Raw genomic sequence first — 8,826 nt, 5'->3', positions numbered from 1 at the left:
CTCTCCTGTACCTTTGTGTTTCAGGGAGAGGTTTTGTGAGATTTTGGCTGCAGAAGGAAGGAATACAAGCTATCTGAACCAACGATGGTAGCTCAGCTGGATAACAAAATCCTCACATTATTGCAGAGCAGGCAACTACGCAAACCTTTTCAAATCCTCTCCACAAGTAGAGTGCAGATAAAAGCAGGCAGCAAAATGTTTCTGAAATTATCTGTGATGGAGTAAAATCATGCATCATTTCATGAGGGATGCCGAATCAATGCTTATTACTAACAAGTAAGGTGTTTAAATCTTTCAATGGATATGGGAAGAAAAGAAAGAGAAGGAAGTGTCTGAGATGAGCACAGTAAATTGTAACATGAATTTAAAATAAATCCATCGTAATTATTATTATTTTAAGTTGTAACATATGTATTCCTGGTCATTCTCTATCCCTTCCTTTCAGTTTATGACATCGGTTAATGTACTTATCCGTTCACTTCATTTGTGTCTTGTATTCTCCTTTTCTTTCGCTGTCACACACAGCATTTTAATGAAATGACACCAGTACATATGAGAGCCACCGACTGTAGAAAAACAATCTAGTGCCAGTAAAATGTTGGTAATTGAGAATTTTGCCTTTGTCTTCAGGGGGAGGAAAGTCAGGTATCCTAGTCTAAAAACAAGAATTAGCATAGCTGGTTTTGAGAACTAATTCTGAAAAAAGCCAGGTATGTCCCAGTGTGGTGTTAAACATTTCACAGTTGCAGTATTAACTAATGCATAACAATTCTCAGTTTCAGAATTTTTCAATATCCACAGTAAATTATTATCATTTTATTTATTATTGCATCAAAGTAGATGACATTAAACGAACTGCTTTCTACATACAGCTGGAGCTGTTGTTTTGGTTGGATATTTATTTTTTTGGTGAAGTATTACATTTCTGTTCCCAGTCAGAAGGTCATGCAAGCCACAGTACAGCCCGGACACTTACCTTTCACTAGTCCTGCAATACAGAACAACACAGTGTTGCTTTAAAAATTTACAGCTAAGGTCAGGGCCAAAGGAATCAAATCAGCCCGTGCAAGCAGCGGAGCACAGGGGTTGGTGCGGCGGGGTCATCCATGTGTCAGTGGTACTGCAAAGGGAGGGCGATGGAGCTGCTCAGGCAGATAGTATCGCACATGGTTACCTGAATTTTGATAGCCATTAATATTTATATTTTTAAAAGGGTACTGAAAATAGCTAACTCAAAAGTAAGACATCGTGGAAAAACATGCTGTACTGAACGTAGGCTTCTCAGACAACAGCACAGCTCATCCTGAGACAAATCCGGCCGCAATTTCAATCTCTCTGCTTGAGCAGCATCGCTTGGGCAGATGTAGAAAGAGAGAGGAAAAATCCTGCTAAAACTTCCAGAAGTCCTGACAGGCTCTGCATCGGGCTATCAGCGTGAAACATGTTTTCTATCCAGATTGTCCTCTGAGCTCAAGGAAACTATACTCCCAGCCTTCTATCTCAGTATGATTAAGGAGGCATCCCGTACAATACAGCCCACTCTAAATTATGATTTTTCAATGTTTGTAGTTTTACCCAAAAGTTTTTATGTGAGTTGTTTAAATCCAAGAATAATGGTGAAGATAAAAGAGCAAGAAAGCTTTCTTGTGCTTTTTCAGTATTTGCTGAAACTAATAATTCAGTGTCATATGTGATGATGTAGTGAGTCAGCAAACATGAAATATCTCTAGGAAGCTCTTTGTTCTGCTATTTTTTTTCACCCAGTGCTTCTGGTTGTCAACAGGAACACATAAAACAAATTTTCAGATTCTAAATAAAGCATCTTACATATGAACCTAATACTTCTTGCTGGGGGGGGGGGGGAAGACAATTAAGAAAATTAAGTAAAGCACTGATGTGTAATTTTATTTAACTGTTTTCCCCTTTGATAAAGATGTTAACAGAAATCTTGATCATTTGATCATTTGATGAGGATGTTTATGAAACTGATTCTATAAATGGGAATGTCTGGTTTATAACTCCGGATTCAGGAGACTATTTTGTATTTTACATTTATGTAATTCCAACCTTCCTTTCCTTTGTCCCTCTCTTATTCTTATACTGGGTTTGGTTTCTAATAAAATCTAGGGAGAAACAAGCAATGGTCATCAAATTTTACCTATTTTTAAGGCAAGGTCCACTTGTACCTATGTTGGCTGGTTTTAGGATTCAAAGAAATGCTGAAAAATCCCATATTGCCCAAGATTCACTCAATATTCAATTCACTTGTGGAAAAAGAGAAAGATGTTTCCAAAATAAACTTTGTGCTACCATCTGGAGGCCTGTCTTTTTGCGGCTGTGTACCAAGGAGCACAAGTGACAAGGCTTTTCACTCAGTTCTTCACCTGTTTGAAGTGTCAAAATTAGATGAGATTAATCCAAACTCAGGTCTCCAGCCTTGTGATTAAACAACGGATTTAAAACTGTATTTCCACTGAATCTTTCCCTACCACTAAGCCTGGCAGAGTTCACATCTGCCAGTTTTATTCAAAAACTGTCCAGCAGTAAAGAGAAGTTCATTATTTTAAAATAACTCATGTCAGTTTGGCTACTGTTTGATTTGAAACAGCACTTGCATTTTAAGGCTTCAGTGGCTGCCTGTCATTGTCATCCTGATGTAAAACTGAACTTTACTGGTATGACACGTAGAAATTAATGCCTGAATGTAGATTCAGTGAGAAAAGCTAAGGGAAGAAAGTTTTGGACAGAGGGCAGAGGCAAAAACCTTAACGTGAAGGGCTCCTTAGCTACTACTAATTAACATCGTAACTGGCAGGCCCACCATGTCACTAGTGAATTGTTATGAAGTACAATGAGTTTGTCTTTTTCTTATATGAAGGGAGGCTTCAGGATTCACCACTGAGATGGACATGTTGGGCTTTAACAGGTTTACCTGGGGTCCTAGAATAACATCTTTGACTTCCATCTGTTTGTTGAGTTTGGAGTGAGACTGGTTTGCTGAACCATCCAGAGATGTCATGTTGTTCTTTGGGACTTCTGGAGTGAGGGAGACACAGGCTAATTACTGTTGTCTCTGTGTCTCTTGGTGCCTCTGCTTCTCTTAATGTATGTTTTGGATCTGTCATCTGTCTTTGCTGCTGCTTGAGTTTCCCTGACTAGTCTGTGGACCCTGGGTGGAGCAAATATCACTCTCCTTCAGTGGCTCAGTTGCTGTAAAAGACCCACATGCAAGCACCTCTAGCTACCTTTCTTTTCTGCAGACAGATGCTTCAGCACCTCTACTTTCCTGATGCCTATCTGATAGGATTTGGATGAGCGAAAATCAGTAGTAGTGCAGAAGAAATAAAATTAAGGGGGAACTGATGTGGGAAGTAAAGGATAAACGTATAACAGTATTGACTGCATTGGATTATGCCTTCCCTTATTCAAGATAATTCAACAAATTTTTTGATTCAAGAACTGCTACTGTTTTCTCAGTGGTGCTGATGGATACTTATTTAGGTCTGTGATGGCAACTATAGCTCCCTGACATTCCTTTATTCACATTATGGCATCATCTAGACATCTCAAGCAAGAGTTGGGGGTCCATATTTGTAGGAGCTTTGAAACAGAACAAGGTCTTAAAAAAACAGATTAGTCAGGATGAGTTTGGTACAATGCTCTGGGTGATGCTCTGTTTGTGTTGAGAAAGGAATGTACTCTGAATAATTAGAAAAGACAGGTGGGCATCTGAAGGAGAAAAGGAGACCATCAAGTCAGGAAATCGTTTAACAAAGAAAATTGAAAGGTCTACTCCATCTAGATCTCACCTATTGTGAATGAAATGATTAGGTGTCAAAATCAAATGAATATGTATGTAAAGATGTTGTGTAACCTCTCACGAAAACTGTATAAAATACCTAACTTTTCACTGAAAACTTTGGAGCTAGTTTGTCCAGTGCGAATCAGCTAGCTCCCCAACATTGCACAAAATGAATACCTTTGCTGCTTAAAGACAAAATTTGTCTCTGAGCAGTTACTCTGTGCTGTCTTGGCATCAGCTTCACCTAGACACAATCAAGAGACAACATTTATCTCAATAGTTTACTGACAAACCAGTGAAACAAAAATGACAAGAAGCAATATGGTTTGCTGAAATTTTATAGAACATAGACATTTAGATGACTTACCTAAGGTCATGTCCTTCAATGTCAGTTAAGGCCTGACTTCAGACTTGGAATGTTCAAACCCTGCACTAATTCCATGATGATATTCTAGTACAGTAAGCTTGTCTACAAGAGGAGTCTTCAGCCAAATGATGCCTGTCTACATTTAGCAACATGTCATAATTTAGAACCATCCTAGCATGAAACAGAAAGGGACCCAAACAGCTGCTGAGTGTGGCAATCAGGAGGAATACTAGCCAGAACTTCAAGCTACATTTAAACTGTTCTACATCAATTATCTATCATATAGGAAATAAACCCCACAGAATTGTTTAATAGCACTAGGTAGCCTTTATGTCACTTGTTTTTCTCTGCTGGCAGTATGTATCCTTTCTGTTTCTGACTTCGAAATGGCCATACTGTGCAACACAGACAACCTTCTGCAGGCAAATTGTTGTATCAGATGGTTTATTAGGAGGATGCACAGGGACAAATAATATCTTTTCATGATCTTCATTATAGACTTTTTAGGCTAGTTCATTCAAAAAATATGGATTATTTTCTCAATGGCTTCATTCTGACTGTCTGTTTTAGGGTGCTTAGCAGAGGCTGTAGGGCCTTACAGATCTTAGAAAGCTGTAGGACTGTTACTGCTGGCCAAGTGTTGGAAAGCATATGTAAATACAGAGGTCCTCCTTTGTTTTCATACAATTTTGTTCTGCGTTTACATCCTGAACTGTTCCTTTTGGGTTTGCAGTGATTATATATCATATAAACCAGAATGACTTTTGAAAGATATGTTTAAAAATAAGGTGACAGAAAAATGCAGTGAAACACCTTTTGTAAAGTAATAGGATATCACTGAAACCTGATGAATCTGCCAGGGAATCTAACCAGAGGTTAATGCAATTTAATACACTTCTCTTACACTGACCATTATTATACCTTAGCCTCAGCCACTGTCACTAACAAGGTCAGTGACTGGTGCTGGAGGTCTAAAGGGAAAGGCTGTAATACTAAACATATGTATGCTTGCAAACGTAAACTTTAGTCAAATTATAGTTCTATAACAACTTCTTTAAACTCTAACACATTGTATTACTGAAATAATGCTATACAATAACTATGCTGTAGTATTTTTCAGTACTGCCTTATTTCTGTACAATGCAGTTACTGCATGATTACTCTATAAAACATTTTTAGAGTCCCTGAGAAGTTGGTTAAGGTTTCTCATGACATAGGCTAGCAGCATTCATTTTAAAAGATGGTAGAGTCTTTCATCAAAAATTTTGGAAGTCTTTGTAAACCACGTGACTGCTAGGGGGAGAATTTACTAATTGTTTAACTTTTGGAAGATTTCCAAACTGAAAAGATTAGGGGAGCAAGTATATTGTATGCAAACAGCCCTGGTCACTTTAGCTTTCCTTAATCCCTGTGGTATTTGCATCTGTATTTTACTGATGAAAAAGCCATCAGCACAGAAAAATTAAGGTCTTCATTTTTAAGCCTGGTCACTGTTTTGCACAATCCTCTTCTCAGGTGATGAGAGTTCCCAGTCTGAGGCAACTGCATGATGAGGGTGATGCTGCAGTCCAATCTCTTGGGAAATCCTTGCAGACGTCCACCCAGAGAGGTGAGCTGGGGCCACAGTGGCACCCCTGCACCCCTGCCCCACTGAGGGCTGACCAGGTGCCCCTCTCCTCTGCCTGTGGGTGCTGCCAGAGCCAGGCAGTGCTGGTCTGTGCCACTGCCCTTGGCTGGTGCCGGAATGGGCACCGGGCAAACTGGGCTGCAGTTCCTTGCACTGAACAGCCTTGCTGCAGCATGGGGAGCTTTCCCCCAGCAGATTCATTGTTTTAAATGGTTTATTCAAATAATGTAGAAGGACTATAACGACTTTTCAGCTTTTCAGTATTTCAATATTACAGAGTGAATATTTAATCATTTAAAAATAATAATAACTAGCTGTTGCACCTTGATGCATTTTCAAGTGCTTAAAGGAAAAGTGTATTTGATTACCTGCCTGCATACTGGGACACTGGGGCACAGGAAGAGTCTGGTCAGTGGAGGCCTTATGGAAGGTCTGTATATGAACAAACCGACTATGACCAGTCGTGGCCAGGACCGAAACATCTGAAGGGAAAATCAGGTTTCAGCCGTCCCTGCTTTGGGGATACTTTCATTCCCCTTTTTGGTTTAGTGTATTACAAACACAAGAAATCCTATTAAAATCAAAACTGTTTCTAGTGATGAGCTGTATCTCTGGTCACCTCAAGAATCAGAGCTGCTGAGTTATATTTTCATATGCCCATCCAAACATCTTTCAGAAGAGTTTTGTTTCATCCCCAGTGACTGCTGCTGGTTTCTGTGGTATATACAGACTTACTAATTACAATGATTTGCAGTCTTTGGCATCTAGGTATTTTCCCCATTAAAGTTACTATTGTCTGAGCAGCTTTGAAATGTTTACCTCATGCTCATCACGGAGTTGGACGTCGCTTGTTGCTGGCATGTTGCACAGAGAACCCCCATCAGAATAGATGTGGGGCCTGGAAGAAATGAGGGGAAGAGGAGGAGCTTCTCCTGTGGGAGATGAAACTTGGCTGCTGTGGCTTTCCCATAGCAGGGAGTGTATTGCATCCCAAATTCCTTCTGTTCTGTTGTAGTTCAATGAAGAGGGAAAATCCTTTTAGCATTGTCCCGCTATCCAATGCCACAGCATTACCCAGATGGGCTATTTCATGTGCAATAATATGCAAAGCAGACAGGAAGACCTGTCTGCAGTAAGGCGTTTTGCTGGCAAACTTGATACACTGAATATGGATCCATACCCTCATTGCTTCATCACCACCCTGTGATGTTTGGCCCCAAAGCTAAAGAGGCTGTTGCTGAAATAGCCACACTGACAGCTCCTTGTAAGTAGGGCAAGAGTGGATTAGTGCAGGCATTTTGCGGCAGAAGGCTCTGGAGTCTCACCTGTGCAGCCACACGTTTGCATTCATGTCCTGCTTTAATGCCCTTGAGCATCTTTTGTCTTCCAAATTTTAAGGGCCTTATTTTTTTTCTCTCTACCTGTGCAGACAGGAGGGAGAAAAAATAAGCAGAAATGGGGAGGGGAGGATGGGAGAAAAATAAAGGGTGGCTGCTACATCCCTTTCCCAACTCAGGAGCCTATAGGGCACGTCTGCTCCCAAGCAGCAAATTACAAAGGTCTCTACCATGGCCTGCTGCTCTCAGCATCCACAGCTCGTTAAGGAAGGGACAGTGCAGCTGGAAACTGGGGAATACGGCAGCCAGATGGCCTCTTCTTCAAGGGTTTGTGCATATTCTGGGAAGTGCAGAGTCTGGAGCTTGCTTCTCCCATTTGCTGTGCTGCTCACCAGGACCCTTTTTGCTCTGGCAGGAGCAGCCCCTGCAAATGCTGCAATACTGTTGTGGAACATCCTTGGTACATCTTAGATGCTCAGGGTCATTTTACATATTTGCATTTCTGTAAGTTCTATGTAGCATTATTTATTTTTTAAAAATCATTTCACCTGCAATTTTTGTGATAACAGGTTATTGAAAATCAAGTTACTCCAACTTTCAGAAAAACAGAGGGATAAAGAAAAAACAGATTTCATATTGATTTTACTTCATCTAAATATGTTTGTACAGAAAAAGTACTGGCCACCCATAATACTCATGGGGTTACTATTCAGATTTGGATAACTGTTCCAAAGATTTATTCCTCAAGTTGCTTATCTGAAGTCCTTAACTGAAATAAGGGTGGGCTCCTTTTTTTCTTCAGCCATTTTCATTTTTCTCCATTTCTGTTGATTACTAACTCTACACTATATTGCTTAGGCATAGAAATTTAAATGGTAATGTATAATTAAGGTGTGCAACCTGGCATCCAGTTTCACACTCTCTTTCCCCGTCATACTCTCATGGTCACCATCACTCTTCCAGTTAATAAACTATTTGAACTGCCCTTCAGCTCTCCTCTTTGGAGAGAACCTGAGCGAAGTGAATTGTCACAAATCCTGCAAAGCCTGGACTCCTTGCTTGGGTACCTCCAGTGCTGAGAGAGATCTGTCTATCTCACAAGAACAGCAATATAGGTTTTGATGTACTGGCTGAGATCAGCAGTTGTGATGGGTCACGAGAGGAGTCCCAGCTCCCCAGACAGAACAGGGAAGAGTATTTCACATCAGGACTCACACCTTAAACCCTCCTGCCTGTCTGATTCGCCTAGGCCTGAGCAGGTGGCTGTGCATTGGTGTGCCGTGCGTTTCTTCACGGGCTGTAAGTCAAGGTGTGTGAAGTTATTGCCTTTAGAACAATCTGAAATACTTCAGCTTGAAGGTAATAAACAAAACAACCTCCATAGCCAGGCCCATGCAGATGGGAGAAGTCCTAAGCTCCTTTACTCAACAAAAAGGAGCATGAAATATCAGGAATGATCATTACCAGGGCACTCAGGAACAACCGTAATTTCTGTGGGGTGGTAAGGTTATCAGGTGCATTGGCCATTAGTAGACATAAGCATGTAACTGAAAGCCAGCTAGTCTTATTTTATAATTTAGCTTTTTTCCCACCTTGTTGATACTGCTTTCTTTTATTTCCTAGACTAAGTTTATGCCACTTTACCATAGCGCTTGAAATCATATACCTGTTTGCCTGGGAGGAGAGACAGACC

This window comes from Falco rusticolus, chromosome 4 (genome assembly GCF_015220075.1).
Source record: "Falco rusticolus isolate bFalRus1 chromosome 4, bFalRus1.pri, whole genome shotgun sequence".
NCBI classification, from domain to species: Eukaryota; Metazoa; Chordata; class Aves; order Falconiformes; family Falconidae; genus Falco; species Falco rusticolus.
Note: the sequence above shows the minus strand (reverse complement) of the source record.